This window comes from Hyla sarda, unplaced genomic scaffold (genome assembly GCF_029499605.1).
Source record: "Hyla sarda isolate aHylSar1 unplaced genomic scaffold, aHylSar1.hap1 scaffold_186, whole genome shotgun sequence".
In the NCBI taxonomy this organism is placed as follows: domain Eukaryota; kingdom Metazoa; phylum Chordata; class Amphibia; order Anura; family Hylidae; genus Hyla; species Hyla sarda.
Window position 1 is genome coordinate 197,163 of NW_026608510.1, and position 25,441 is coordinate 222,603.

At 45.9% G+C, this 25,441-nt stretch overlaps 11 non-coding genes across 11 annotated transcripts; all 11 read right to left on the reverse strand.

Moving 5' to 3' along the window:
• Window positions 1-1,294: 1,294 nt before the first annotated feature.
• Window positions 1,295-1,485, reverse strand: LOC130315088 (U2 spliceosomal RNA). Its single transcript, XR_008862673.1, has one exon. It is a non-coding gene; the product is annotated as a U2 spliceosomal RNA (small nuclear RNA).
• Window positions 1,486-3,574: 2,089 nt separating this feature from the next.
• On the reverse strand, window positions 3,575-3,765 carry LOC130315089 (U2 spliceosomal RNA). Its single transcript, XR_008862674.1, has one exon. It is a non-coding gene; the product is annotated as a U2 spliceosomal RNA (small nuclear RNA).
• A 2,084-nt stretch (window positions 3,766-5,849) lies between these two features.
• LOC130315090 (U2 spliceosomal RNA) lies at window positions 5,850-6,040 on the reverse strand. The gene has a single exon (XR_008862675.1). It is a non-coding gene; the product is annotated as a U2 spliceosomal RNA (small nuclear RNA).
• A 2,082-nt stretch (window positions 6,041-8,122) lies between these two features.
• LOC130315185 (U2 spliceosomal RNA) lies at window positions 8,123-8,313 on the reverse strand. Its single transcript, XR_008862760.1, has one exon. It is a non-coding gene; the product is annotated as a U2 spliceosomal RNA (small nuclear RNA).
• Window positions 8,314-10,410: 2,097 nt separating this feature from the next.
• LOC130315092 (U2 spliceosomal RNA) lies at window positions 10,411-10,601 on the reverse strand. Its single transcript, XR_008862677.1, has one exon. It is a non-coding gene; the product is annotated as a U2 spliceosomal RNA (small nuclear RNA).
• A 2,092-nt stretch (window positions 10,602-12,693) lies between these two features.
• Window positions 12,694-12,884, reverse strand: LOC130315093 (U2 spliceosomal RNA). Its single transcript, XR_008862678.1, has one exon. It is a non-coding gene; the product is annotated as a U2 spliceosomal RNA (small nuclear RNA).
• Window positions 12,885-14,978: 2,094 nt separating this feature from the next.
• On the reverse strand, window positions 14,979-15,169 carry LOC130315095 (U2 spliceosomal RNA). The gene has a single exon (XR_008862679.1). It is a non-coding gene; the product is annotated as a U2 spliceosomal RNA (small nuclear RNA).
• Window positions 15,170-17,257: 2,088 nt separating this feature from the next.
• LOC130315187 (U2 spliceosomal RNA) lies at window positions 17,258-17,448 on the reverse strand. The gene has a single exon (XR_008862762.1). It is a non-coding gene; the product is annotated as a U2 spliceosomal RNA (small nuclear RNA).
• Window positions 17,449-19,540: 2,092 nt separating this feature from the next.
• On the reverse strand, window positions 19,541-19,731 carry LOC130315096 (U2 spliceosomal RNA). Its single transcript, XR_008862680.1, has one exon. It is a non-coding gene; the product is annotated as a U2 spliceosomal RNA (small nuclear RNA).
• A 2,081-nt stretch (window positions 19,732-21,812) lies between these two features.
• On the reverse strand, window positions 21,813-22,003 carry LOC130315097 (U2 spliceosomal RNA). The gene has a single exon (XR_008862681.1). It is a non-coding gene; the product is annotated as a U2 spliceosomal RNA (small nuclear RNA).
• Window positions 22,004-24,096: 2,093 nt separating this feature from the next.
• Window positions 24,097-24,287, reverse strand: LOC130315188 (U2 spliceosomal RNA). Its single transcript, XR_008862763.1, has one exon. It is a non-coding gene; the product is annotated as a U2 spliceosomal RNA (small nuclear RNA).
• Window positions 24,288-25,441: the final 1,154 nt, after the last annotated feature.

The window sequence follows — 25,441 nt, forward strand, 5'->3', positions numbered from 1 at the left end:
CTCCTGGGCCTGGACACAGCAGCGGCTGCAATATCTCAACGGAGAATACGTTTATATATATGTGTGTGTGTGCGCGTATATATATATATATATATATATATATATATATATATATATATATTTCTCCGCCGAAATCACTTTTAAACCCATTTCCACCTTTTTTTCCCTTCTCTTCCTCTTACTTTTTTTTCACGTTTTTTTAAGTTTTTCTCCTTTTCGCCTCTTTTCTGGGCGTATTCTTCTTCTTTTTCTTCTTTTTTTTCGTCTAATGCATACCCCATCAGTGCAGCAATGCTTATTCAATACCGCCAGCAGATGGAGACACTGGGGGATAATTTTCTAAGGCTTTATACTGATTTTTCCTGTCTGAATTTGTCGCACAGAAAGTTGCAGGCCAAATATGTGTGACATTTCTGCGACTTTAGCTTCTAGAGCATTTTTACAACATTATACATAGGTGCTGAATACATAAAAAGCGACTGTTCAGCGACAGACAAGTCGCATCGGCTGAAAGTAGGCCAGAATGTCAGTCCATGTTGGAGCAGGTTTAGATACAGTCTAAAGTATAGATCTCAAAGTCTGTGCACAGAATTTAGCAAGGGCCTCGCACCTTCTGATGCATCAGGTAGGTGCACAATAGCATAGCCTAACCCTCTGTACTTTGGTCTATATTGATGCGGGACATAGACAGCCAGCTGATGACCAATCCATTAGTGCAATGGATGGCTGGAAGCATTTGTCTTTGCCTTTGCAATACCACAGAAGCAATGCATGGTCAATGTACAGCAATGACACACCTGTGTGAACAGCCAGGAGACCCCCCCCCCCCCCATGTTATGTTACATAGTTACATAGTTAGTACGGTCGAAAAAAGACATATGTCCATCAAGTTCAACCAGGGAATTAAGGGGTAGGGGTGTGGCGCGATATTGGGGAAGGGATGAGATTTTATATTTCTTCATAAGCATTAATCTTATTTTGTCAATTAGGAACATTCAGCACCCACCCGCTATCAAGGCAGCTGCCTATCATGTCATGCCCTACCTGCGCAGGTGTGCTGGCTACTCAAATGATCCAATTAAGGAGGCCATTTAGTCAGCAGCAGCAGATGTCCTGTGCCTGGACGCTCCAACAGCGGCCAGACACAAGCAGAAGCAGAAGCAGCAGAAGCAGCAGCAGCACCACCTTTTGTTTTTTGGCTGCAGCAGCAGCAAGGCCCACAGGGCTGGCTAGCTGGCTAGCCAGCAAGCAGGTAGCAATGAAAGTAGGAATCTTTCTTTTTAACCCTGTAAGGGGGTGGTGCACTGTACCCGAAGATACTGCCATATCGGGTCAATGCATAGGGCGACGGAAGCAAGCTTCGAAATCGGCCCCCGTTCTCAAAAATCCATTTAATATATGGTCCCCAGATAGGGGACGTATCAGATATTAAACTGATAAGAACAGATACTACACTTGATCTTAGCCAAAAGGCCGAGAAGCGATAACCGTGAAAGGGGCGGGCCCAACAAGGTGCCCTTCATGGGCACTATCACTGCTTGCTGTCAGGGAGGCTGCCAGACAATTTTCCATGCACACTCTGGGCTGGGGGGCAGTCAACCACCAGTACACACAGCAGAACCTAAACCCATACCATTATTGCTAAGCAGCAAGACAGGGGCCCATTGCACTCCCACGGGGCCTTTTTAAATGCAATCCATAACCCGGATTTGCCAGGAACCCTTCTTACTCCTCCTACTTGCATGTGACACTGGGCTTAGGATCTGCATAGGAAACACACACACAAGCACACACCTACCTTTGTTGCCTGCAGATGCCTCCTTGGCTGTCCCCAAACGGTATCAAACCAACACCCACGGGAAGCTGTAAGCATAGAGGACATGCCTGCACCCCATTGGACTTACCTGTGTGGGTTAAACCCGGGTTATTTGACAACCTATGGCGGTGATGGTTCTGCTCAGGCAGAGCAGTGCTGATGCTCCTCATAAAGCTGTCGCTGCTGTGAAGGTTCTAGGTGACATCACAAATCCCTATGGTTACATACACAACAAAGCTGGGTTGTTGTTGTTTACACTCTGCAAGGCCTGTGGAAGTGAGTGACATCATAGCACTGTAGTTCTGAGGGTTCTAGATGGATGCAACAATCTCCTGTTGCTTCTATGAAGGCCATAATAGACGACATCACCAAACAGCTCCATAGTCACATACACAGCAAAGGAGAGATGTTGTTTACACCTAGTGATGTCAGTGGTATTGAGTGACATCACAGCACAGTGCTAAGGCTCCTGGGCCTGGACACAGCAGCGGCTGCAATATCTCAACGGAGAATACGTTTATATATATGTGTGTGTGTGCGCGTATATATATATATATATATATATATATATATATATATATATTTCTCCGCCGAAATCACTTTTAAACCCATTTCCACCTTTTTTTCCCTTCTCTTCCTCTTACTTTTTTTTCACGTTTTTTTACGTTTTTCTCCTTTTCGCCTCTTTTCTGGGCGTATTATTCTTCTTTTTCTTCTTTTTTTTCGTCTAATGCATACCCCATCAGTGCAGCAATGCTTATTCAATACCGCCAGCAGATGGAGACACTGGGGGATAATTTTCTAAGGATTTATACTGATTTTTCCTGTCTGAATTTGTCGCACAGAAAGTTGCAGGCCAAATATGTGTGACATTTCTGCGACTTTAGCTTCTAGAGCATTTTTACAACATTATACATAGGTGCTGAATACATAAAAAGCGACTGTTCAGCGACAGACAAGTCGCATCGGCTGAAAGTAGGCCAGAATGTCAGTCCATGTTGGAGCAGGTTTAGATACAGTCTAAAGTATAGATCTCAAAGTCTGTGCACAGAATTTAGCAAGGGCCTCGCACCTTCTGATGCATCAGGTAGGTGCACAATAGCATAGCCTAACCCTCTGTACTTTGGTCTATATTGATGCGGGACATAGACAGCCAGCTGATGACCAATCCATTAGTGCAATGGATGGCTGGAAGCATTTGTCTTTGCCTTTGCAATACCACAGAAGCAATGCATGGTCAATGTACAGCAATGACACACCTGTGTGAACAGCCAGGAGACCCCCCCCCCCCCCCCATGTTATGTTACATAGTTACATAGTTAGTACGGTCGAAAAAAGACATATGTCCATCAAGTTCAACCAGGGAATTAAGGGGTAGGGGTGTGGCGCGATATTGGGGAAGGGATGAGATTTTATATTTCTTCATAAGCATTAATCTTATTTTGTCAATTAGGAACATTCAGCACCCACCCGCTATCAAGGCAGCTGCCTATCATGTCATGCCCTACCTGCACAGGTGTGCTGGCTACTCAAATGATCCAATTAAGGAGGCCATTTAGTCAGCAGCAGCAGAAGTCCTGTGCCTGGACGCTCCAACAGCGGCCAGACACAAGCAGAAGCAGAAGCAGCAGAAGCAGCAGCAGCACCACCTTTTGTTTTTTGGCTGCAGCAGCAGCAAGGCCCACAGGGCTGGCTAGCTGGCTAGCCAGCAAGCAGGTAGCAATGAAAGTAGGAATCTTTCTTTTTAACCCTGTAAGGGGGTGGTGCACTGTACCCGAAGATACTGCCATATCGGGTCAATGCATAGGGCGACGGAAGCAAGCTTCGAAATCGGCCCCCGTTCTCAAAAATCCATTTAATATATGGTCCCCAGATAGGGGACGTATCAGATATTAAACTGATAAGAACAGATACTACACTTGATCTTAGCCAAAAGGCCGAGAAGCGATAACCGTGAAAGGGGCCGGCCCAACAAGGTGCCCTTCATGGGCACTATCACTGCTTGCTGTCAGGGAGGCTGCCAGACAATTTTCCATGCACACTCTGGGCTGGGGGGCAGTCAACCACCAGTACACACAGCAGAACCTAAACCCATACCATTATTGCTAAGCAGCAAGACAGGGGCCCATTGCACTCCCACGGGGCCTTTTTAAATGCAATCCATAACCCGGATTTGCCAGGAACCCTTCTTACTCCTCCTACTTGCATGTGACACTGGGCTTAGGATCTGCATAGGAAACACACACACAAGCACACACCTACTTTTGTTGCCTGCAGATGCCTCCTTGGCTGTCCCCAAACGGTATCAAACCAACACCCACGGGAAGCTGTAAGCATAGAGGACATGCCTGCACCCCATTGGACTTACCTGTGTGGGTTAAACCCGGGTTATTTGACAACCTATGGCGGTGATGGTTCTGCTCAGGCAGAGCAGTGCTGATGCTCCTCATAAAGCTGTCGCTGCTGTGAAGGTTCTAGGTGACATCACAAATCCCTATGGTTACATACACAACAAAGCTGGGTTGTTGTTGTTTACACTCTGCAAGGCCTGTGGAAGTGAGTGACATCATAGCACTGTAGTTCTGAGGGTTCTAGATGGATGCAACAATCTCCTGTTGCTTCTATGAAGGCCATAATAGACGACATCACCAAACAGCTCCATAGTCACATACACAGCAAAGGAGAGATGTTGTTTACACCTAGTGATGTCAGTGGTATTGAGTGACATCACAGCACAGTGCTAAGGCTCCTGGGCCTGGACACAGCAGCGGCTGCAATATCTCAACGGAGAATACGTTTATATATATGTGTGTGTGTGCGCGTATATATATATATATATATATATATATATATATATATATTTCTCCGCCGAAATCACTTTTAAACCCATTTCCACCTTTTTTTCCCTTCTCTTCCTCTTACTTTTTTTTCACGTTTTTTTACGTTTTTCTCCTTTTCGCCTCTTTTCTGGGCGTATTATTCTTCTTTTTCTTCTTTTTTTTCGTCTAATGCATACCCCATCAGTGCAGCAATGCTTATTCAATACCGCCAGCAGATGGAGACACTGGGGGATAATTTTCTAAGGATTTATACTGATTTTTCCTGTCTGAATTTGTCGCACAGAAAGTTGCAGGCCAAATATGTGTGACATTTCTGCGACTTTAGCTTCTAGAGCATTTTTACAACATTATACATAGGTGCTGAATACATAAAAAGCGACTGTTCAGCGACAGACAAGTCGCATCGGCTGAAAGTAGGCCAGAATGTCAGTCCATGTTGGAGCAGGTTTAGATACAGTCTAAAGTATAGATCTCAAAGTCTGTGCACAGAATTTAGCAAGGGCCTCGCACCTTCTGATGCATCAGGTAGGTGCACAATAGCATAGCCTAACCCTCTGTACTTTGGTCTATATTGATGCGGGACATAGACAGCCAGCTGATGACCAATCCATTAGTGCAATGGATGGCTGGAAGCATTTGTCTTTGCCTTTGCAATACCACAGAAGCAATGCATGGTCAATGTACAGCAATGACACACCTGTGTGAACAGCCAGGAGACCCCCCCCCCCCCATGTTATGTTACATAGTTACATAGTTAGTACGGTCGAAAAAAGACATATGTCCATCAAGTTCAACCAGGGAATTAAGGGGTAGGGGTGTGGCGCGATATTGGGGAAGGGATGAGATTTTATATTTCTTCATAAGCATTAATCTTATTTTGTCAATTAGGAACATTCAGCACCCACCCGCTATCAAGGCAGCTGCCTATCATGTCATGCCCTACCTGCACAGGTGTGCTGGCTACTCAAATGATCCAATTAAGGAGGCCATTTAGTCAGCAGCAGCAGAAGTCCTGTGCCTGGACGCTCCAACAGCGGCCAGACACAAGCAGAAGCAGAAGCAGCAGAAGCAGCAGCAGCACCACCTTTTGTTTTTTGGCTGCAGCAGCAGCAAGGCCCACAGGGCTGGCTAGCTGGCTAGCCAGCAAGCAGGTAGCAATGAAAGTAGGAATCTTTCTTTTTAACCCTGTAAGGGGGTGGTGCACTGTACCCGAAGATACTGCCATATCGGGTCAATGCATAGGGCGACGGAAGCAAGCTTCGAAATCGGCCCCCGTTCTCAAAAATCCATTTAATATATGGTCCCCAGATAGGGGACGTATCAGATATTAAACTGATAAGAACAGATACTACACTTGATCTTAGCCAAAAGGCCGAGAAGCGATAACCGTGAAAGGGGCGGGCCCAACAAGGTGCCCTTCATGGGCACTATCACTGCTTGCTGTCAGGGAGGCTGCCAGACAATTTTCCATGCACACTCTGGGCTGGGGGGCAGTCAACCACCAGTACACACAGCAGAACCTAAACCCATACCATTATTGCTAAGCAGCAAGACAGGGGCCCATTGCACTCCCACGGGGCCTTTTTAAATGCAATCCATAACCCGGATTTGCCAGGAACCCTTCTTACTCCTCCTACTTGCATGTGACACTGGGCTTAGGATCTGCATAGGAAACACACACACAAGCACACACCTACCTTTGTTGCCTGCAGATGCCTCCTTGGCTGTCCCCAAACGGTATCAAACCAACACCCACGGGAAGCTGTAAGCATAGAGGACATGCCTGCACCCCATTGGACTTACCTGTGTGGGTTAAACCCGGGTTATTTGACAACCTATGGCGGTGATGGTTCTGCTCAGGCAGAGCAGTGCTGATGCTCCTCATAAAGCTGTCGCTGCTGTGAAGGTTCTAGGTGACATCACAAATCCCTATGGTTACATACACAACAAAGCTGGGTTGTTGTTGTTTACACTCTGCAAGGCCTGTGGAAGTGAGTGACATCATAGCACTGTAGTTCTGAGGGTTCTAGATGGATGCAACAATCTCCTGTTGCTTCTATGAAGGCCATAATAGACGACATCACCAAACAGCTCCATAGTCACATACACAGCAAAGGAGAGATGTTGTTTACACCTAGTGATGTCAGTGGTATTGAGTGACATCTCAGCACAGTGCTAAGGCTCCTGGGCCTGGACACAGCAGCGGCTGCAATATCTCAACGGAGAATACGTTTATATATATGTGTGTGTGTGCGCGTATATATATATATATATATATATATATATATATATATTTCTCCGCCGAAATCACTTTTAAACCCATTTCCACCTTTTTTTCCCTTCTCTTCCTCTTACTTTTTTTTCACGTTTTTTTAAGTTTTTCTCCTTTTCGCCTCTTTTCTGGGCGTATTCTTCTTCTTTTTCTTCTTTTTTTTCGTCTAATGCATACCCCATCAGTGCAGCAATGCTTATTCAATACCGCCAGCAGATGGAGACACTGGGGAATAATTTTCTAAGGATTTATACTGATTTTTCCTGTCTGAATTTGTCGCACAGAAAGTTGCAGGCCAAATATGTGTGACATTTCTGCGACTTTAGCTTCTAGAGCATTTTTACAACATTATACATAGGTGCTGAATACATAAAAAGCGACTGTTCAGCGACAGACAAGTCGCATCGGCTGAAAGTAGGCCAGAATGTCAGTCCATGTTGGAGCAGGTTTAGATACAGTCTAAAGTATAGATCTCAAAGTCTGTGCACAGAATTTAGCAAGGGCCTCGCACCTTCTGATGCATCAGGTAGGTGCACAATAGCATAGCCTAACCCTCTGTACTTTGGTCTATATTGATGCGGGACATAGACAGCCAGCTGATGACCAATCCATTAGTGCAATGGATGGCTGGAAGCATTTGTCTTTGCCTTTGCAATACCACAGAAGCAATGCATGGTCAATGTACAGCAATGACACACCTGTGTGAACAGCCAGGAGACCCCCCCCCCCCCATGTTATGTTACATAGTTACATAGTTAGTACGGTCGAAAAAAGACATATGTCCATCAAGTTCAACCAGGGAATTAAGGGGTAGGGGTGTGGCGCGATATTGGGGAAGGGATGAGATTTTATATTTCTTCATAAGCATTAATCTTATTTTGTCAATTAGGAACATTCAGCACCCACCCGCTATCAAGGCAGCTGCCTATCATGTCATGCCCTACCTGCACAGGTGTGCTGGCTACTCAAATGATCCAATTAAGGAGGCCATTTAGTCAGCAGCAGCAGAAGTCCTGTGCCTGGACGCTCCAACAGCGGCCAGACACAAGCAGAAGCAGAAGCAGCAGAAGCAGCAGCAGCACCACCTTTTGTTTTTTGGCTGCAGCAGCAGCAAGGCCCACAGGGCTGGCTAGCTGGCTAGCCAGCAAGCAGGTAGCAATGAAAGTAGGAATCTTTCTTTTTAACCCTGTAAGGGGGTGGTGCACTGTACCCGAAGATACTGCCATATCGGGTCAATGCATAGGGCAACGGAAGCAAGCTTCGAAATCGGCCCCCGTTCTCAAAAATCCATTTAATATATGGTCCCCAGATAGGGGACGTATCAGATATTAAACTGATAAGAACAGATACTACACTTGATCTTAGCCAAAAGGCCGAGAAGCGATAACCGTGAAAGGGGCGGGCCCAACAAGGTGCCCTTCATGGGCACTATCACTGCTTGCTGTCAGGGAGGCTGCCAGACAATTTTCCATGCACACTCTGGGCTGGGGGGCAGTCAACCACCAGTACACACAGCAGAACCTAAACCCATACCATTATTGCTAAGCAGCAAGACAGGGGCCCATTGCACTCCCACGGGGCCTTTTTAAATGCAATCCATAACCCGGATTTGCCAGGAACCCTTCTTACTCCTCCTACTTGCATGTGACACTGGGCTTAGGATCTGCATAGGAAACACACACACAAGCACACACCTACCTTTGTTGCCTGCAGATGCCTCCTTGGCTGTCCCCAAACGGTATCAAACCAACACCCACGGGAAGCTGTAAGCATAGAGGACATGCCTGCACCCCATTGGACTTACCTGTGTGGGTTAAACCCGGGTTATTTGACAACCTATGGCGGTGATGGTTCTGCTCAGGCAGAGCAGTGCTGATGCTCCTCATAAAGCTGTCGCTGCTGTGAAGGTTCTAGGTGACATCACAAATCCCTATGGTTACATACACAACAAAGCTGGGTTGTTGTTGTTTACACTCTGCAAGGCCTGTGGAAGTGAGTGACATCATAGCACTGTAGTTCTGAGGGTTCTAGATGGATGCAACAATCTCCTGTTGCTTCTATGAAGGCCATAATAGACGACATCACCAAACAGCTCCATAGTCACATACACAGCAAAGGAGAGATGTTGTTTACACCTAGTGATGTCAGTGGTATTGAGTGACATCACAGCACAGTGCTAAGGCTCCTGGGCCTGGACACAGCAGCGGCTGCAATATCTCAACGGAGAATACGTTTATATATATGTGTGTGTGTGCGCGTATATATATATATATATATATATATATATATATATATATATATATATATATTTCTCCGCCGAAATCACTTTTAAACCCATTTCCACCTTTTTTTCCCTTCTCTTCCTCTTACTTTTTTTTCACGTTTTTTTACGTTTTTCTCCTTTTCGCCTCTTTTCTGGGCGTATTATTCTTCTTTTTCTTCTTTTTTTTCGTCTAATGCATACCCCATCAGTGCAGCAATGCTTATTCAATACCGCCAGCAGATGGAGACACTGGGGGATAATTTTCTAAGGATTTATACTGATTTTTCCTGTCTGAATTTGTCGCACAGAAAGTTGCAGGCCAAATATGTGTGACATTTCTGCGACTTTAGCTTCTAGAGCATTTTTACAACATTATACATAGGTGCTGAATACATAAAAAGCGACTGTTCAGCGACAGACAAGTCGCATCGGCTGAAAGTAGGCCAGAATGTCAGTCCATGTTGGAGCAGGTTTAGATACAGTCTAAAGTATAGATCTCAAAGTCTGTGCACAGAATTTAGCAAGGGCCTCGCACCTTCTGATGCATCAGGTAGGTGCACAATAGCATAGCCTAACCCTCTGTACTTTGGTCTATATTGATGCGGGACATAGACAGCCAGCTGATGACCAATCCATTAGTGCAATGGATGGCTGGAAGCATTTGTCTTTGCCTTTGCAATACCACAGAAGCAATGCATGGTCAATGTACAGCAATGACACACCTGTGTGAACAGCCAGGAGCCTCCCCCCCCCCCCATGTTATGTTACATAGTTACATAGTTAGTACGGTCGAAAAAAGACATATGTCCATCAAGTTCAACCAGGGAATTAAGGGGTAGGGGTGTGGCGCGATATTGGGGAAGGGATGAGATTTTATATTTCTTCATAAGCATTAATCTTATTTTGTCAATTAGGAACATTCAGCACCCACCCGCTATCAAGGCAGCTGCCTATCATGTCATGCCCTACCTGCACAGGTGTGCTGGCTACTCAAATGATCCAATTAAGGAGGCCATTTAGTCAGCAGCAGCAGAAGTCCTGTGCCTGGACGCTCCAACAGCGGCCAGACACAAGCAGAAGCAGAAGCAGCAGAAGCAGCAGCAGCACCACCTTTTGTTTTTTGGCTGCAGCAGCAGCAAGGCCCACAGGGCTGGCTAGCTGGCTAGCCAGCAAGTAGGTAGCAATGAAAGTAGGAATCTTTCTTTTTAACCCTGTAAGGGGGTGGTGCACTGTACCCGAAGATACTGCCATATCGGGTCAATGCATAGGGCGACGGAAGCAAGCTTCGAAATCGGCCCCCGTTCTCAAAAATCCATTTAATATATGGTCCCCAGATAGGGGACGTATCAGATATTAAACTGATAAGAACAGATACTACACTTGATCTTAGCCAAAAGGCCGAGAAGCGATAACCGTGAAAGGGGCGGGCCCAACAAGGTGCCCTTCATGGGCACTATCACTGCTTGCTGTCAGGGAGGCTGCCAGACAATTTTCCATGCACACTCTGGGCTGGGGGGCAGTCAACCACCAGTACACACAGCAGAACCTAAACCCATACCATTATTGCTAAGCAGCAAGACAGGGGCCCATTGCACTCCCACGGGGCCTTTTTAAATGCAATCCATAACCCGGATTTGCCAGGAACCCTTCTTACTCCTCCTACTTGCATGTGACACTGGGCTTAGGATCTGCATAGGAAACACACACACAAGCACACACCTACCTTTGTTGCCTGCAGATGCCTCCTTGGCTGTCCCCAAACGGTATCAAACCAACACCCACGGGAAGCTGTAAGCATAGAGGACATGCCTGCACCCCATTGGACTTACCTGTGTGGGTTAAACCCGGGTTATTTGACAACCTATGGCGGTGATGGTTCTGCTCAGGCAGAGCAGTGCTGATGCTCCTCATAAAGCTGTCGCTGCTGTGAAGGTTCTAGGTGACATCACAAATCCCTATGGTTACATACACAACAAAGCTGGGTTGTTGTTGTTTACACTCTGCAAGGCCTGTGGAAGTGAGTGACATCATAGCACTGTAGTTCTGAGGGTTCTAGATGGATGCAACAATCTCCTGTTGCTTCTATGAAGGCCATAATAGACGACATCACCAAACAGCTCCATAGTCACATACACAGCAAAGGAGAGATGTTGTTTACACCTAGTGATGTCAGTGGTATTGAGTGACATCACAGCACAGTGCTAAGGCTCCTGGGCCTGGACACAGCAGCGGCTGCAATATCTCAACGGAGAATACGTTTATATATATGTGTGTGTGTGCGCGTATATATATATATATATATATATATATATATATATATATATATATTTCTCCGCCGAAATCACTTTTAAACCCATTTCCACCTTTTTTTCCCTTCTCTTCCTCTTACTTTTTTTTCACGTTTTTTTACGTTTTTCTCCTTTTCGCCTCTTTTCTGGGCGTATTATTCTTCTTTTTCTTCTTTTTTTTCGTCTAATGCATACCCCATCAGTGCAGCAATGCTTATTCAATACCGCCAGCAGATGGAGACACTGGGGGATAATTTTCTAAGGATTTATACTGATTTTTCCTGTCTGAATTTGTCGCACAGAAAGTTGCAGGCCAAATATGTGTGACATTTCTGCGACTTTAGCTTCTAGAGCATTTTTACAACATTATACATAGGTGCTGAATACATAAAAAGCGACTGTTCAGCGACAGACAAGTCGCATCGGCTGAAAGTAGGCCAGAATGTCAGTCCATGTTGGAGCAGGTTTAGATACAGTCTAAAGTATAGATCTCAAAGTCTGTGCACAGAATTTAGCAAGGGCCTCGCACCTTCTGATGCATCAGGTAGGTGCACAATAGCATAGCCTAACCCTCTGTACTTTGGTCTATATTGATGCGGGACATAGACAGCCAGCTGATGACCAATCCATTAGTGCAATGGATGGCTGGAAGCATTTGTCTTTGCCTTTGCAATACCACAGAAGCAATGCATGGTCAATGTACAGCAATGACACACCTGTGTGAACAGCCAGGAGACCCCCCCCCCCCCCCATGTTATGTTACATAGTTACATAGTTAGTACGGTCGAAAAAAGACATATGTCCATCAAGTTCAACCAGGGAATTAAGGGGTAGGGGTGTGGCGCGATATTGGGGAAGGGATGAGATTTTATATTTCTTCATAAGCATTAATCTTATTTTGTCAATTAGGAACATTCAGCACCCACCCGCTATCAAGGCAGCTGCCTATCATGTCATGCCCTACCTGCACAGGTGTGCTGGCTACTCAAATGATCCAATTAAGGAGGCCATTTAGTCAGCAGCAGCAGAAGTCCTGTGCCTGGACGCTCCAACAGCGGCCAGACACAAGCAGAAGCAGAAGCAGCAGAAGCAGCAGCAGCACCACCTTTTGTTTTTTGGCTGCAGCAGCAGCAAGGCCCACAGGGCTGGCTAGCTGGCTAGCCAGCAAGCAGGTAGCAATGAAAGTAGGAATCTTTCTTTTTAACCCTGTAAGGGGGTGGTGCACTGTACCCGAAGATACTGCCATATCGGGTCAATGCATAGGGCGACGGAAGCAAGCTTCGAAATCGGCCCCCGTTCTCAAAAATCCATTTAATATATGGTCCCCAGATAGGGGACGTATCAGATATTAAACTGATAAGAACAGATACTACACTTGATCTTAGCCAAAAGGCCGAGAAGCGATAACCGTGAAAGGGGCGGGCCCAACAAGGTGCCCTTCATGGGCACTATCACTGCTTGCTGTCAGGGAGGCTGCCAGACAATTTTCCATGCACACTCTGGGCTGGGGGGCAGTCAACCACCAGTACACACAGCAGAACCTAAACCCATACCATTATTGCTAAGCAGCAAGACAGGGGCCCATTGCACTCCCACGGGGCCTTTTTAAATGCAATCCATAACCCGGATTTGCCAGGAACCCTTCTTACTCCTCCTACTTGCATGTGACACTGGGCTTAGGATCTGCATAGGAAACACACACACAAGCACATACCTACCTTTGTTGCCTGCAGATGCCTCCTTGGCTGTCCCCAAACGGTATCAAACCAACACCCACGGGAAGCTGTAAGCATAGAGGACATGCCTGCACCCCATTGGACTTACCTGTGTGGGTTAAACCCGGGTTATTTGACAACCTATGGCGGTGATGGTTCTGCTCAGGCAGAGCAGTGCTGATGCTCCTCATAAAGCTGTCGCTGCTGTGAAGGTTCTAGGTGACATCACAAATCCCTATGGTTACATACACAACAAAGCTGGGTTGTTGTTGTTTACACTCTGCAAGGCCTGTGGAAGTGAGTGACATCATAGCACTGTAGTTCTGAGGGTTCTAGATGGATGCAACAATCTCCTGTTGCTTCTATGAAGGCCATAATAGACGACATCACCAAACAGCTCCATAGTCACATACACAGCAAAGGAGAGATGTTGTTTACACCTAGTGATGTCAGTGGTATTGAGTGACATCACAGCACAGTGCTAAGGCTCCTGGGCCTGGACACAGCAGCGGCTGCAATATCTCAACGGAGAATACGTTTATATATATGTGTGTGTGTGCGCGTATATATATATATATATATATATATATATATATATATATATATATATATTTCTCCGCCGAAATCACTTTTAAACCCATTTCCACCTTTTTTTTCCCTTCTCTTCCTCTTACTTTTTTTTCACGTTTTTTTTACGTTTTTCTCCTTTTCGCCTCTTTTCTGGGCGTATTATTCTTCTTTTTCTTCTTTTTTTTCGTCTAATGCATACCCCATCAGTGCAGCAATGCTTATTCAATACCGCCAGCAGATGGAGACACTGGGGGATAATTTTCTAAGGATTTATACTGATTTTTCCTGTCTGAATTTGTCGCACAGAAAGTTGCAGGCCAAATATGTGTGACATTTCTGCGACTTTAACTTCTAGAGCATTTTTACAACATTATACATAGGTGCTGAATACATAAAAAGCGACTGTTCAGCGACAGACAAGTCGCATCGGCTGAAAGTAGGCCAGAATGTCAGTCCATGTTGGAGCAGGTTTAGATACAGTCTAAAGTATAGATCTCAAAGTCTGTGCACAGAATTTAGCAAGGGCCTCGCACCTTCTGATGCATCAGGTAGGTGCACAATAGCATAGCCTAACCCTCTGTACTTTGGTCTATATTGATGCGGGACATAGACAGCCAGCTGATGACCAATCCATTAGTGCAATGGATGGCTGGAAGCATTTGTCTTTGCCTTTGCAATACCACAGAAGCAATGCATGGTCAATGTACAGCAATGACACACCTGTGTGAACAGCCAGGAGACCCCCCCCCCCATGTTATGTTACATAGTTACATAGTTAGTACGGTCGAAAAAAGACATATGTCCATCAAGTTCAACCAGGGAATTAAGGGGTAGGGGTGTGGCGCGATATTGGGGAAGGGATGAGATTTTATATTTCTTCATAAGCATTAATCTTATTTTGTCAATTAGGAACATTCAGCACCCACCCGCTATCAAGGCAGCTGCCTATTATGTCATGCCCTACCTGCACAGGTGTGCTGGCTACTCAAATGATCCAATTAAGGAGGCCATTTAGTCAGCAGCAGCAGAAGTCCTGTGCCTGGATGCTCCAACAGCGGCCAGACACAAGCAGAAGCAGAAGCAGCAGAAGCAGCAGCAGCACCACCTTTTGTTTTTTGGCTGCAGCAGCAGCAAGGCCCACAGGGCTGGCTAGCTGGCTAGCCAGCAAGCAGGTAGCAATGAAAGTAGGAATCTTTCTTTTTAACCCTGTAAGGGGGTGGTGCACTGTACCCGAAGATACTGCCATATCGGGTCAATGCATAGGGCGACGGAAGCAAGCTTCGAAATCGGCCCCCGTTCTCAAAAATCCATTTAATATATGGTCCCCAGATAGGGGACGTATCAGATATTAAACTGATAAGAACAGATACTACACTTGATCTTAGCCAAAAGGCCGAGAAGCGATAACCGTGAAAGGGGCGGGCCCAACAAGGTGCCCTTCATGGGCACTATCACTGCTTGCTGTCAGGGAGGCTGCCAGACAATTTTCCATGCACACTCTGGGCTGGGGGGCAGTCAACCACCAGTACACACAGCAGAACCTAAACCCATACCATTATTGCTAAGCAGCAAGACAGGGGCCCATTGCACTCCCACGGGGCCTTTTTAAATGCAATCCATAACCCGGATTTGCCAGGAACCCTTCTTACTCCTCCTACTTGCATGTGACACTGGGCTTAGGATCTGCATAGGAAACACACACACAAGCACACACCTACCTTTGTTGCCTGCAGATGCCTCCTTGGCTGTCCCCAAACGGTATCAAACCAACACCCACGGGAAGCTGTAAGCATAGAGGACATGCCTGCACCCCATTGGACTTACCTGTGTGGGTTAAACCCGGGTTATTTGACAACCTATGGCGGTGATGGTTCTGCTCAGGCAGAGCAGTGCTGATGCTCCTCATAAAGCTGTCGCTGCTGTGAAGGTTCTAGGTGACATCACAAATCCCTATGGTTACATACACAACAAAGCTGGGTTGTTGTTGTTTACACTCTGCAAGGCCTGTGGAAGTGAGTGACATCATAGCACTGTAGTTCTGAGGGTTCTAGATGGATGCAACAATCTCCTGTTGCTTCTATGAAGGCCATAATAGACGACATCACCAAACAGCTCCATAGTCACATACACAGCAAAGGAGAGATGTTGTTTACACCTAGTGATGTCAGTGGTATTGAGTGACATCACAGCACAGTGCTAAGGCTCCTGGGCCTGGACACAGCAGCGGCTGCAATATCTCAACGGAGAATACGTTTATATATATGTGTGTGTGTGCGCGTATATATATATATATATATATATATATATATATATATATATATTTCTCCGCCGAAATCACTTTTAAACCCATTTCCACCTTTTTTTCCCTTCTCTTCCTCTTACTTTTTTTTCACGTTTTTTTACGTTTTTCTCCTTTTCGCCTCTTTTCTGGGCGTATTATTCTTCTTTTTCTTCTTTTTTTTCGTCTAATGCATACCCCATCAGTGCAGCAATGCTTATTCAATACCGCCAGCAGATGGAGACACTGGGGGATAATTTTCTAAGGATTTATACTGATTTTTCCTGTCTGAATTTGTCGCACAGAAAGTTGCAGGCCAAATATGTGTGACATTTCTGCGACTTTAACTTCTAGAGCATTTTTACAACATTATACATAGGTGCTGAATACATAAAAAGCGACTGTTCAGCGACAGACAAGTCGCATCGGCTGAAAGTAGGCCAGAATGTCAGTCCATGTTGGAGCAGGTTTAGATACAGTCTAAAGTATAGATCTCAAAGTCTGTGCACAGAATTTAGCAAGGGCCTCGCACCTTCTGATGCATCAGGTAGGTGCACAATAGCATAGCCTAACCCTCTGTACTTTGGTCTATATTGATGCGGGACATAGACAGCCAGCTGATGACCAATCCATTAGTGCAATGGATGGCTGGAAGCATTTGTCTTTGCCTTTGCAATACCACAGAAGCAATGCATGGTCAATGTACAGCAATGACACACCTGTGTGAACAGCCAGGAGACCCCCCCCCCCCCATGTTATGTTACATAGTTACATAGTTAGTACGGTCGAAAAAAGACATATGTCCATCAAGTTCAACCAGGGAATTAAGGGGTAGGGGTGTGGCGCGATATTGGGGAAGGGATGAGATTTTATATTTCTTCATAAGCATTAATCTTATTTTGTCAATTAGGAACATTCAGCACCCACCCGCTATCAAGGCAGCTGCCTATTATGTCATGCCCTACCTGCACAGGTGTGCTGGCTACTCAAATGATCCAATTAAGGAGGCCATTTAGTCAGCAGCAGCAGAAGTCCTGTGCCTGGATGCTCCAACAGCGGCCAGACACAAGCAGAAGCAGAAGCAGCAGAAGCAGCAGCAGCACCACCTTTTGTTTTTTGGCTGCAGCAGCAGCAAGGCCCACAGGGCTGGCTAGCTGGCTAGCCAGCAAGCAGGTAGCAATGAAAGTAGGAATCTTTCTTTTTAACCCTGTAAGGGGGTGGTGCACTGTACCCGAAGATACTGCCATATCGGGTCAATGCATAGGGCGACGGAAGCAAGCTTCGAAATCGGCCCCCGTTCTCAAAAATCCATTTAAAATATGGTCCCCAGATAGGGGACGTATCAGATATTAAACTGATAAGAACAGATACTACACTTGATCTTAGCCAAAAGGCCGAGAAGCGATAACCGTGAAAGGGGCGGGCCCAACAAGGTGCCCTTCATGGGCACTATCACTGCTTGCTGTCAGGGAGGCTGCCAAACAATTTTCCATGCACACTCTGGGCTGGGGGGCAGTCAACCACCAGTACACACAGCAGAACCTAAACCCATACCATTATTGCTAAGCAGCAAGACAGGGGCCCATTGCACTCCCACGGGGCCTTTTTAAATGCAATCCATAACCCGGATTTGCCAGGAACCCTTCTTACTCCTCCTACTTGCATGTGACACTGGGCTTAGGATCTGCATAGGAAACACACACACAAGCACACACCTACCTTTGTTGCCTGCAGATGCCTCCTTGGCTGTCCCCAAACGGTATCAAACCAACACCCACGGGAAGCTGTAAGCATAGAGGACATGCCTGCACCCCATTGGACTTACCTGTGTGGGTTAAACCCGGGTTATTTGACAACCTATGGCGGTGATGGTTCTGCTCAGGCAGAGCAGTGCTGATGCTCCTCATAAAGCTGTCGCTGCTGTGAAGGTTCTAGGTGACATCACAAATCCCTATGGTTACATACACAAAAAAGCTGGGTTGTTGTTGTTTACACTCTGCAAGGCCTGTGGAAGTGAGTGACATCATAGCACCTGTAGTTCTGAGGGTTCTAGATGGATGCAACAATCTCCTGTTGCTTCTATGAAGGCCATAATAGACGACATCACCAAACAGCTCCATAGTCACATACACAGCAAAGGAGAGATGTTGTTTACACCTAGTGATGTCAGTGGTATTGAGTGACATCACAGCACAGTGCTAAGGCTCCTGGGCCTGGACACAGCAGCGGCTGCAATATCTCAACGGAGAATACGTTTATATATATGTGTGTGTGTGCGCGTATATATATATATATATATATATATATATATATATATATATATTTCTCCGCCGAAATCACTTTTAAACCCATTTCCACCTTTTTTTCCCTTCTCTTCCTCTTACTTTTTTTTCACGTTTTTTTACGTTTTTCTCCTTTTTGCCTCTTTTCTGGGCGTATTATTCTTCTTTTTCTTCTTTTTTTTCGTCTAATGCATACCCCATCAGTGCAGCAATGCTTATTCAATACCGCCAGCAGATGGAGACACTGGGGGATAATTTTCTAAGGATTTATACTGATTTTTCCTGTCTGGATTTGTCGCACAGAAAGTTGCAGGCCAAATATGTGTGACATTTCTGCGACTTTAGCTTCTAGAGCATTTTTACAACATTATACATAGGTGCTGAATACATAAAAAGCGACTGTTCAGCGACAGACAAGTCGCATCGGCTGAAAGTAGGCCAGAATGTCAGTCCATGTTGGAGCAGGTTTAGATACAGTCTAAAGTATAGATCTCAAAGTCTGTGCACAGAATTTAGCAAGGGCCTCGCACCTTCTGATGCATCAGGTAGGTGCACAATAGCATAGCCTAACCCTCTGTACTTTGGTCTATATTGATGCGGGACATAGACAGCCAGCTGATGACCAATCCATTAGTGCAATGGATGGCTGGAAGCATTTGTCTTTGCCTTTGCAATACCACAGAAGCAATGCATGGTCAATGTACAGCAATGACACACCTGTGTGAACAGCCAGGAGACCCCCCCCCCCCCCCCATGTTATGTTACATAGTTACATAGTTAGTACGGTCGAAAAAAGACATATGTCCATCAAGTTCAACCAGGGAATTAAGGGGTAGGGGTGTGGCGCGATATTGGGGAAGGGATGAGATTTTATATTTCTTCATAAGCATTAATCTTATTTTGTCAATTAGGAACATTCAGCACCCACCCGCTATCAAGGCAGCTGCCTATCATGTCATGCCCTACCTGCACAGGTGTGCTGGCTACTCAAATGATCCAATTAAGGAGGCCATTTAGTCAGCAGCAGCAGAAGTCCTGTGCCTGGACGCTCCAACAGCGGCCAGACACAAGCAGAAGCAGAAGCAGCAGAAGCAGCAGCAGCACCACCTTTTGTTTTTTGGCTGCAGCAGCAGCAAGGCCCACAGGGCTGGCTAGCTGGCTAGCCAGCAAGTAGGTAGCAATGAAAGTAGGAATCTTTCTTTTTAACCCTGTAAGGGGGTGGTGCACTGTACCCGAAGATACTGCCATATCGGGTCAATGCATAGGGCGACGGAAGCAAGCTTCGAAATCGGCCCCCGTTCTCAAAAATCCATTTAATATATGGTCCCCAGATAGGGGACGTATCAGATATTAAACTGATAAGAACAGATACTACACTTGATCTTAGCCAAAAGGCCGAGAAGCGATAACCGTGAAAGGGGCGGGCCCAACAAGGTGCCCTTCATGGGCACTATCACTGCTTGCTGTCAGGGAGGCTGCCAGACAATTTTCCATGCACACTCTGGGCTGGGGGGCAGTCAACCACCAGTACACACAGCAGAACCTAAACCCATACCATTATTGCTAAGCAGCAAGACAGGGGCCCATTGCACTCCCACGGGGCCTTTTTAAATGCAATCCATAACCCGGATTTGCCAGGAACCCTTCTTACTCCTCCTACTTGCATGTGACACTGGGCTTAGGATCTGCATAGGAAACACACACACAAGCACACACCTACCTTTGTTGCCTGCAGATGCCTCCTTGGCTGTCCCCAAACGGTATCAAACCAACACCCACGGAAGCTGTAAGCATAGAGGACATGCCTGCACCCCATTGGACTTACCTGTGTGGGTTAAACCCGGGTTATTTGACAACCTATGGCGGTGATGGTTCTGCTCAGGCAGAGCAGTGCTGATGCTCCTCATAAAGCTGTCGCTGCTGTGAAGGTTCTAGGTGACATCACAAATCCCTATGGTTACATACACAACAAAGCTGGGTTGTTGTTGTTTACACTCTGCAAGGCCTGTGGAAGTGAGTGACATCATAGCACTGTAGTTCTGAGGGTTCTAGATGGATGCAACAATCTCCTGTTGCTTCTATGAAGGCCATAATAGACGGACATCACCAAACAGCTCCATAGTCACATACACAGCAAAGGAGAGATGTTGTTTACACCTAGTGATGTCAGTGGTATTGAGTGACATCACAGCACAGTGCTAAGGCTCCTGGGCCTGGACACAGCAGCGGCTGCAATATCTCAACGGAGAATACGTTTATATATATGTGTGTGTGTGCGCGTATATATATATATATATATATATATATATATATTTCTCCGCCGAAATCACTTTTAAACCCATTTCCACCTTTTTTTCCCTTCTCTTCCTCTTACTTTTTTTTCACGTTTTTTTACGTTTTTCTCCTTTTCGCCTCTTTTCTGGGCGTATTATTCTTCTTTTTCTTCTTTTTTTTCGTCTAATGCATACCCCATCAGTGCAGCAATGCTTATTCAATACCGCCAGCAGATGGAGACACTGGGGGATAATTTTCTAAGGATTTATACTGATTTTTCCTGTCTGAATTTGTCGCACAGAAAGTTGCAGGCCAAATATGTGTGACATTTCTGCGACTTTAGCTTCTAGAGCATTTTTACAACATTATACATAGGTGCTGAATACATAAAAAGCGACTGTTCAGCGACAGACAAGTCGCATCGGCTGAAAGTAGGCCAGAATGTCAGTCCATGTTGGAGCAGGTTTAGATACAGTCTAAAGTATAGATCTCAAAGTCTGTGCACAGAATTTAGCAAGGGCCTCGCACCTTCTGATGCATCAGGTAGGTGCACAATAGCATAGCCTAACCCTCTGTACTTTGGTCTATATTGATGCGGGACATAGACAGCCAGCTGATGACCAATCCATTAGTGCAATGGATGGCTGGAAGCATTTGTCTTTGCCTTTGCAATACCACAGAAGCAATGCATGGTCAATGTACAGCAATGACACACCTGTGTGAACAGCCAGGGAGACCCCCCCCCCCCCCCATGTTATGTTACATAGTTACATAGTTAGTACGGTCGAAAAAAGACATATGTCCATCAAGTTCAACCAGGGAATTAAGGGGTAGGGGTGTGGCGCGATATTCGGGAAGGGATGAGATTTTATATTTCTTCATAAGCATTAATCTTATTTTGTCAATTAGGAACATTCAGCACCCACCCGCTATCAAGGCAGCTGCCTATCATGTCATGCCCTACCTGCACAGGTGTGCTGGCTACTCAAATGATCCAATTAAGGAGGCCATTTAGTCAGCAGCAGCAGAAGTCCTGTGCCTGGACGCTCCAACAGCGGCCAGACACAAGCAGAAGCAGAAGCAGCAGAAGCAGCAGCAGCACCACCTTTTGTTTTTTGGCTGCAGCAGCAGCAAGGCCCACAGGGCTGGCTAGCTGGCTAGCCAGCAAGCAGGTAGCAATGAAAGTAGGAATCTTTCTTTTTAACCCTGTAAGGGGGTGGTGCACTGTACCCGAAGATACTGCCATATCGGGTCAATGCATAGGGCGACGGAAGCAAGCTTCGAAATCGGCCCCCGTTCTCAAAAATCCATTTAATATATGGTCCCCAGATAGGGGACGTATCAGATATTAAACTGATAAGAACAGATACTACACTTGATCTTAGCCAAAAGGCCGAGAAGCGATAACCGTGAAAGGGGCGGGCCCAACAAGGTGCCCTTCTCATGGGCACTATCACTGCTTGCTGTCAGGGAGGCTGCCAGACAATTTTCCATGCACACTCTGGGCTGGGGGGCAGTCAACCACCAGTACACACAGCAGAACCTAAACCCATACCATTATTGCTAAGCAGCAAGACAGGGGCCCATTGCACTCCCACGGGGCCTTTTTAAATGCAATCCATAACCCGGATTTGCAGGAACCCTTCTTACTCCTCCTACTTGCATGTGACACTGGGCTTAGGATCTGCATAGGAAACACACACACAAGCACACACCTACCTTTGTTGCCTGCAGATGCCTCCTTGGCTGTCCCCAAACGGTATCAAACCAACACCCACGGAAGCTGTAAGCATAGAGGACATGCCCTGCACCCCATTGGACTTACCTGTGTGGGTTAAACCCGGGTTATTTGACAACCTATGGCGGTGATGGTTCTGCTCAGGCAGAGCAGTGCTGATGCTCCTCATAAAGCTGTCGCTGCTGTGAAGGTTCTAGGTGACATCACAAATCCCTATGGTTACATACACAACAAAGCTGGGTTGTTGTTGTTTACACTCTGCAAGGCCTGTGGAAGTGAGTGACATCATAGCACTGTAGTTCTGAGGGTTCTAGATGGATGCAACAATCTCCTGTTGCTTCTATGAAGGCCATAATAGACGACATCACCAAACAGCTCCATAGTCACATACACAGCAAAGGAGAGATGTTGTTTACACCTAGTGATGTCAGTGGTATTGAGTGACATCACAGCACAGTGCTAAGGCTCCTGGGCCTGGACACAGCAGCGGCTGCAATATCTCAACGGAGAATACGTTTATATATATGTGTGTGTGTGCGCGTATATATATATATATATATATATATATATATATATATATATATATATTTCTCCGCCGAAATCACTTTTAAACCCATTTCCACCTTTTTTTCCCTTCTCTTCCTCTTACTTTTTTTTCACGTTTTTTTACGTTTTTCTCCTTTTCGCCTCTTTTCTGGGCGTATTATTCTTCTTTTTCTTCTTTTTTTTCGTCTAATGCATACCCCATCAGTGCAGCAATGCTTATTCAATACCGCCAGCAGATGGAGACACTGGGGGATAATTTTCTAAGGATTTATACTGATTTTTCCTGTCTGAATTTGTCGCACAGAAAGTTGCAGGCCAAATATGTGTGACATTTCTGCGACTTTAACTTCTAGAGCATTTTTACAACATTATACATAGGTGCTGAATACATAAAAAGCGACTGTTCAGCGACAGACAAGTCGCATCGGCTGAAAGTAGGCCAGAATGTCAGTCCATGTTGGAGCAGGTTTAGATACAGTCTAAAGTATAGATCTCAAAGTCTGTGCACAGAATTTAGCAAGGGCCTCGCACCTTCTGATGCATCAGGTAGGTGCACAATAGCATAGCCTAACCCTCTGTACTTTGGTCTATATTGATGCGGGACATAGACAGCCAGCTGATGACCAATCCATTAGTGCAATGGATGGCTGGAAGCATTTGTCTTTGCCTTTGCAATACCACAGAAGCAATGCATGGTCAATGTACAGCAATGACACACCTGTGTGAACAGCCAGGAGACCCCCCCCCCCCCATGTTATGTTACATAGTTACATAGTTAGTACGGTCGAAAAAAGACATATGTCCATCAAGTTCAACCAGGGAATTAAGGGGTAGGGGTGTGGCGCGATATTGGGGAAGGGATGAGATTTTATATTTCTTCATAAGCATTAATCTTATTTTGTCAATTAGGAACATTCAGCACCCACCCGCTATCAAGGCAGCTGCCTATTATGTCATGCCCTACCTGCACAGGTGTGCTGGCTACTCAAATGATCCAATTAAGGAGGCCATTTAGTCAGCAGCAGCAGAAGTCCTGTGCCTGGATGCTCCAACAGCGGCCAGACACAAGCAGAAGCAGAAGCAGCAGAAGCAGCAGCAGCACCACCTTTTGTTTTTTGGCTGCAGCAGCAGCAAGGCCCACAGGGCTGGCTAGCTGGCTAGCCAGCAAGCAGGTAGCAATGAAAGTAGGAATCTTTCTTTTTAACCCTGTAAGGGGGTGGTGCACTGTACCCGAAGATACTGCCATATCGGGTCAATGCATAGGGCGACGGAAGCAAGCTTCGAAATCGGCCCCCGTTCTCAAAAATCCATTTAAAATATGGTCCCCAGATAGGGGACGTATCAGATATTAAACTGATAAGAACAGATACTACACTTGATCTTAGCCAAAAGGCCGAGAAGCGATAACCGTGAAAGGGGCGGGCCCAACAAGGTGCCCTTCATGGGCACTATCACTGCTTGCTGTCAGGGAGGCTGCCAAACAATTTTCCATGCACACTCTGGGCTGGGGGGCAGTCAACCACCAGTACACACAGCAGAACCTAAACCCATACCATTATTGCTAAGCAGCAAGACAGGGGCCCATTGCACTCCCACGGGGCCTTTTTAAATGCAATCCATAACCCGGATTTGCCAGGAACCCTTCTTACTCCTCCTACTTGCATGTGACACTGGGCTTAGGATCTGCATAGGAAACACACACACAAGCACACACCTACCTTTGTTGCCTGCAGATGCCTCCTTGGCTGTCCCCAAACGGTATCAAACCAACACCCACGGGAAGCTGTAAGCATAGAGGACATGCCTGCACCCCATTGGACTTACCTGTGTGGGTTAAACCCGGGTTATTTGACAACCTATGGCGGTGATGGTTCTGCTCAGGCAGAGCAGTGCTGATGCTCCTCATAAAGCTGTCGCTGCTGTGAAGGTTCTAGGTGACATCACAAATCCCTATGGTTACATACACAAAAAAGCTGGGTTGTTGTTGTTTACACTCTGCAAGGCCTGTGGAAGTGAGTGACATCATAGCACTGTAGTTCTGAGGGTTCTAGATGGATGCAACAATCTCCTGTTGCTTCTATGAAGGCCATAATAGACGACATCACCAAACAGCTCCATAGTCACATACACAGCAAAGGAGAGATGTTGTTTACACCTAGTGATGTCAGTGGTATTGAGTGACATCACAGCACAGTGCTAAGGCTCCTGGGCCTGGACACAGCAGCGGCTGCAATATCTCAACGGAGAATACGTTTATATATATGTGTGTGTGTGCGCGTATATATATATATATATATATATATATATATATATATATATATATATATATATATTTCTCCGCCGAAATCACTTTTAAACCCATTTCCACCTTTTTTTCCCTTCTCTTCCTCTTACTTTTTTTTCACGTTTTTTTACGTTTTTCTCCTTTTCGCCTCTTTTCTGGGCGTATTATTCTTCTTTTTCTTCTTTTTTTTCGTCTAATGCATACCCCATCAGTGCAGCAATGCTTATTCAATACCGCCAGCAGATGGAGACACTGGGGGATAATTTTCTAAGGAT